Source organism: Otolemur garnettii, unplaced genomic scaffold, assembly GCF_000181295.1.
Source record: "Otolemur garnettii isolate 467f Iridium unplaced genomic scaffold, OtoGar3 scaffold00199, whole genome shotgun sequence".
NCBI classification, from domain to species: Eukaryota; Metazoa; Chordata; class Mammalia; order Primates; family Galagidae; genus Otolemur; species Otolemur garnettii.
In genome coordinates this window covers 934,661-940,843 of record NW_003852594.1, presented here as the reverse complement: position 1 = coordinate 940,843, position 6,183 = coordinate 934,661, and the positions used below count along the sequence as shown (strand labels likewise).

At 35.6% G+C, this 6,183-nt stretch overlaps 1 pseudogene; it reads left to right on the top strand.

Moving 5' to 3' along the window:
• The first annotated feature begins 3,890 nt into the window (after positions 1-3,890).
• LOC100948986 lies at positions 3,891-4,500 on the top strand (annotated as a pseudogene).
• Positions 4,501-6,183: the final 1,683 nt, after the last annotated feature.

Here is a 6,183-nt window from a genome sequence, read left to right as displayed (position 1 = left end):
TTAGTAGAGGAGATAGGGGAAGAGATTGCTTCCTTTCTCATTGATCTCCATGTGACATGAAAGAAAAGATGACCTAGCACAAATCAAGAAAAAAACCGTCATCAGACATTGGATCTGCTGGTGTCTGGATCTTGACTCCACGGGTTCTTAAAAATAAATTTCTCTATGTAAGTTATAGAGTCTATGGTAAATTGTAATATCAGCCCCAACCTAGTAAAACAGAAAGACTTTCACTTCTGATCAAGATGGAGTATCAGTAACCATATTTACCATATGTTACTGTTAATGTTTACCAATATTAGGGGGTACACGTGTTTTCTTTATGTATTTTATTTTTGGACAGATTTAATCAAAGTTATAAGTGTGCCCTTCACTCAGATAGTGGGCACTGTATGCGATAGGTGTGAATTTACCCATCCCCTCCTTCTCCCTCTCCCAGTTTCATTTTCATTAAGATTTACTTCCATATGTGAACTTATGTCTTCATTGATTAATTCCAATTTAGTATTGACTAAAGTGTTTCGCCATTCTTATGATATTTCACTTAAAAGAATGGTATCCAGGGTGGTGCCTATAGCTCAAAGGAGTAGGGTGCTGGCCCCATATGTCAGAGGTGGTGGGTTCAAACCCAGGTCTGGCCAAAAACTGCAAAAAAAAAAAAAAAAAAAAAAGAAAAAAGAAGAAGAATGGTATCCAGTTGCATCTAGCTTATCACAAAAGATATTAGAGCATTATTTTTTATGGCTGAGTAGTACTCCATGTTTTGTATATACTGTATCATATTAATACATTCATGTATTGGAGGACACGTGGATTGTTTCTACATCTTTGCAATTGTGAATTGTATTGCTATAAACATTTGATTGTAGGTGTCCTTTTTAAAAAATGACTTTTTTTTTCCTTTGGGTATATATCCCGCAATAGGATTGTTGGATCAAATGGTAGGTCTACTTTAAGTTCTTTGATATATCTCCACACAATTTTCCACAGAGGTTGTACTAGTTTACAGTCCCACCAATAGTACATAAGTGTTCCTTTCACTCCACATCCAGCCAGCATCTGTTGTTTTGAGACTTTTCAGTATGAGCCATTCTCATAAGATTTAAGTAATATCTCCTTGTGGTTTTGATTTGCGTTTCTCTAATGATTAGCAACATTGAAAATTTCTTTATCAGTTTGTTGGTCATTAGTATAAGTTTTTCAAAAAGTTTGTGTCTTTTGCCCACTTTTTAATGTTTGTTGTTGTTGTTGTTGTTTCTTGGTGATTTGTTGGTGTTCTTTTAAGACTCTGATTTTTAGTCCTTTATCAGATGTATGCCATGGAAGCAATTTTTATAAACATCATCATATGTGAAATAATGTTTAAGACAATGGAACATCAAATATTCAAAACAGAGTGTCAGAGAACAAAGGTTGTTGGAGTTAATATTGTTCCAGAATACTGTGGACAGTGTTTCCAAGCTGTGTCAAAAGATCGGGGTCTAGAGAAATGGGAAAGGACACTTCAGAAATAAATTGTTGGACTCCTTGACAGGAGAAGCTAAAACAAAGAGCCTAGGAAGTCTATAACACATAGACTTCCTAAGACAGACTAGCAGAGAAGAAATAAAGAATCCGGAATATCTGCAGATGACCTCCTCTACTATCCAGCAGAGACTGATCTGTGCACTATTGTCAGGAAATGATCTGAGTTCAGAAATAAAAACATTTTTTTATGTACTAAAGAGTGCAATGAATGTTTCTGACACAGAGATAGGAATAGTGGTTATTCCCACAAAGCAGAATGAGTAAAACTTTGTACTTGTAATAGTTGGTAGCCTTCTCAAGTCTTACTTTAATAATGAGGAATAATTAACCCTTGTTTCAATCTTAACTAGAAAATCATGAAGGAATGATCTCAAAAGATATACGTCTTTCCAGGTATTCAAATTGTTATTTGCCTTGAAGAATAAAATTTAAGAATATTTGTAGATATATAAATATAACCATTATCCAACAACATAGATTTCACAGTGTCTGGCATCCAAATAAAGATATACGGCATTAAACAAAGATACCAGCTCATGTAAAATAACAGGAAGAGATGATCCATGATGAAGGAAATAGCAACCAATCTCAAACCGACACAAACACTAAATTTGTAGAAAAGGATATTACAACAATTTAAAAACTCGTGTTCTACACATTAAAAAGGTTAATGCTACTGAAAAAATAAAAGACCCACATGAAATTTCCAGAGGTAAAAACTACCATAATTGAAATGAAGAAAATATTTGATGAGATTAATGGCAGGTTAGACATTGCAGAGGAAAAGATCACTGAAGTTGAAGACAGCAATTCAAACTATCTAAATAAAACAGAAGGAAAGAAGTAAAGAATGCAACAAATATAGTGAGCCACTGTATCGCATCATGTGACCTAACTTATAATCACGTGAAGTCCAAGGAAGAGAGGTGAGTGGGTTCAGCTATGACAATGACAACGGTCATGAGAAAAAGGGAGGAAGATGAAATTGAACTTGGCAATGGATGAGTCTTGAGTAAATAAGGATAAGACAGATGTGAAAGATAGCTTTGATGTTTGTTTTATTAAAATCTAAGCAGGGGAAAATTATAACCCAAGTGTAATGCAGATTTAAGTTGAGTCAAAGAATGAAGAAATAAAACACCCAATAATTGATACTGTGGGTGGCTGGGGCATTTGATAGAAGTATAGGTAGGTCTTTGAACATTTTTTCAACTCAGACTTCAATTATTTTAGTCTCTCAATACTTCATGAGGTTTCCTTTGCAAATTAAAATTTTGAGTTTTGTGATATACGTCCCAGATAAAATGTAACACAATTTGAAAAAAATTATCCCCCAGGATATTAAAAGTGCATCCTCCTACTACTGACTTAAATTCTAATTGCAACTGTAATTTTCTTCTTGGATATGTGCAACTGATTACTACTAATCACTGCCAGAAAGATTTAAATTTATTATATAAGTTTATTTCTGATGTTATACCAAAATCATCTGTTATGGTTGTATATTATTTATTTTTCTTTATATGTATTAGTTCCTTAGAAAAATAAAGAGATCTTCACAGTTAATGGCCTAAATCGTCAAAAACTCACTCATCATTTTTTTAGTTTTGAAAGAATATAAATTCACTTGTACAATACTATAAACTTCTCCATCAAATATATTTTCTGTATATCATAAGCTTCCTGACTATATATATACTAATAGAAATTATAATCCTTGTAATTTTCTGAGCACTGGGTACCATTACAATTGTTTAATAGCAGTTCTTGCAGAAAATATTGTCGTAATAGCACAGATAGGTTAATTAGAAAACTGCTAAGTAGATTTTCTTAAGTGTAAATAACTTCAAGTATTATATTTACTATTAAATAGTCTTATTATTATAGAATTATTAATAACATGAAATTATTTGTTTTATATTTATATTAATAATCTTGTGACTATATTACTTATCACATAATTTTGATGAATTATTATACATTGAGACTATATTTGTATTGGAATTTTGAGTTATTATGAGTGATCTTGGAAAAATATACAGTTGCTAACTATAATTCCTTGACATGAAAATAATCAATATTTAATATTTTAACATCTACTTCTTATGAGTTCTTTTCCTCTCTTTCTCTCCCACACACACACCCCACACACTCAGAGGATGCCAAAGAGTGTATACATTTCTTTTAAGTATCATTTGTTTATTTTTGTTTTTGTTGCATTTTTTATTTTTAGTAAATCATAGCTGTGTGCATTGATGCAATCATGGGGTACAGTGTGCTGGTTTTACGTACAATTTGAAATATTCACCAAATATACATATTTTAAGAAAGGAAAAATTGCTCTTTGCTGCATCTCTGTGAGAATGAAGACCATTCTCAGCAATCAGACTGTCGACATTCCAGAGAATGTCGACATCACTCTGAAGGGCTGCATAGTTATTGTGAAGGGTCCCAGAGGAACCCTGCGGAGAGACTTCAACCACATCAATGTGGAACTCAGTCTCCTTGGAAAGAAAAGAAGAGGCTCCAGGTTGACAAATGGTGGGGAAATAGTAAGGAACTGGCTACTGTTCGCACTATTTGTAGTCACGTACAGAATATGATCGAGGGTGTTACACTGGGCTTCCGTTACAAGATGAGGTCTGTGTATGCGCACTTCCCCATCAATGTTGTTATCCAGGAGAATGGGTCTTTTGTTGAAATAAGAAATTTCTTGGGTGAAAAATATATCTGCCGGTTCCGATGAGGGCAGGTGTTGCCTGTTCGGTATCTCAAGCCCAGAAAGATGAGTTAATCCTCGAAGGAAGCGACATTGAGCTTGTTTCAAATTCAGCTGCTTTGATTCAGCAGGCCACAACAGTTAAAAACAAGGATATCAGAAAAATTTGGGGTGGTATTTATGTCTCTGAAAAAGGAACAGTTCAGCAGGCTGATGAGTAAGACCTAAGAGTTGTCCAGCTGCAGCAAGAGACCGCATGATATTCCTTAATATCTCTTTGTAATTTTAGCAATGCAATAATTCATTAATTTGGGGGGGAAAAAAGGAAAAATCTCTAATAAATTTGTAATACTCAAGTCATGTTCCACTTCTGCAATTACAATAGGTGCTCAATGTAACTTGTATTCTTTTATCTTATCAGTTTATATTGAGTATTATGTTTTTAACACACTGTTGTCCTTTCTTAAAAATATGTGTATATTTTTGGCACCCTGTGTATTTAAAAAAATAATGATTTAAATATATATCATTAGAAACATGGTTAGAAATTTTAAATCCATTTCATCTTTAATAATAACATACTTACTATTATTTCAGCATAATCATGATTTATGTAACCATTTCCCAACTCTTAGATCTATAAATATCTATAAATATTTCAGTATTCTGCATGACTCTGAGATAAACATTCTAACAGAAAATTTTCACATTTTCTGCTATTCATCTGCTGTTTGCATAACTGTCTTTTACATTTTGGTCCATGTGCCTTTTTAGTGATAGCCTGAGAGTCTGCCTTCAGTAATCAACTTGAATTTTTACATTAACACCAAAAAAAAAAAAGAGAGAGAGAGAGAGAGACTATGACTGTGGTTCAAAAAGGTGATATTCAACCATTTGAAGATTGGTTTGAAGTGGGGAAAGTCTAGGGAACTATTAATTTCAAAATAATCCTAAAAAATAGATCATAATAGCATATTAGATCAGTGACCACAATATGGGAAGGAAGGGAATATAAGGTATTTCTTCGAAGAGAGCGTCTCTAGATTGAGCTAGTGAGGATGAGTGATACAGGGTGGGCAGCGCTCCAGCCAGCACAGCGGAGTTGAGGGGAGGACCTGCCGTCTCTGCCCTGGGAGTGTTGGTGCATGGCAGCCAGCAGAGGAACCAGTGGGTTGGTGTAGGGGAGGGCCAGGGATGCGGGAGGCTCCAGGGGCCTGAGGGCCCAGACAACTGCTGGGGCGACACCTCCAGGTTGCCAGCTCAGGGAGGACAGTGGTGTCTCCTCCCCGGGTTCTGTCTCCCTCCCCATGCACTTGTAGCTGAACAGGGAAGCCCCCATTTCCCAGGCCTGGTCAATGTCATGTAAGTTTCCTAGGCCTGGGCAATTTCTGGAATGGACTGTATCCATTCATTGATAGATTCATTCACCTTGACCCTAGTGGAAGGGACTGTATGGATTCATTGATGCACTCATTCATCTTACCCCAATGGAAGGGACTGTGTCCATTCATGTTACCAAGTCCTGGCCAAATGTAACTACAAGGGTCCCGTGTGACTACATGTACCCCTAGACAAAGAAGCCAGGCAGAGAGAGAGAGAGAGAGATTATTTTCCCACTTGGGCTTTTCCATCTCTACCGGGAGCTCTGGTGGTAAATTATTACCAGGGTACAAATAATTAGGCTACAATGTTTGCATTTGTTTGGTAGAGTCTCTGCTGTAGTTGTGCCCCTCACCCAGAAAGTGTGTTGAATATATACCTTTTCATTGTACCCATTAAATGAAATCACAGGAATATCTCTCCCTCCTCCCCTTCCTCCTGCCTCCCCCCAACTTGAATTAAATTGAGTTTTTCTCTTGTGTGGGTATGCATTAGTTCATCTACAGGCTTCATATTCATACTTACTTTTTTTTTTCCATCGTTATACTTTGTGAGTC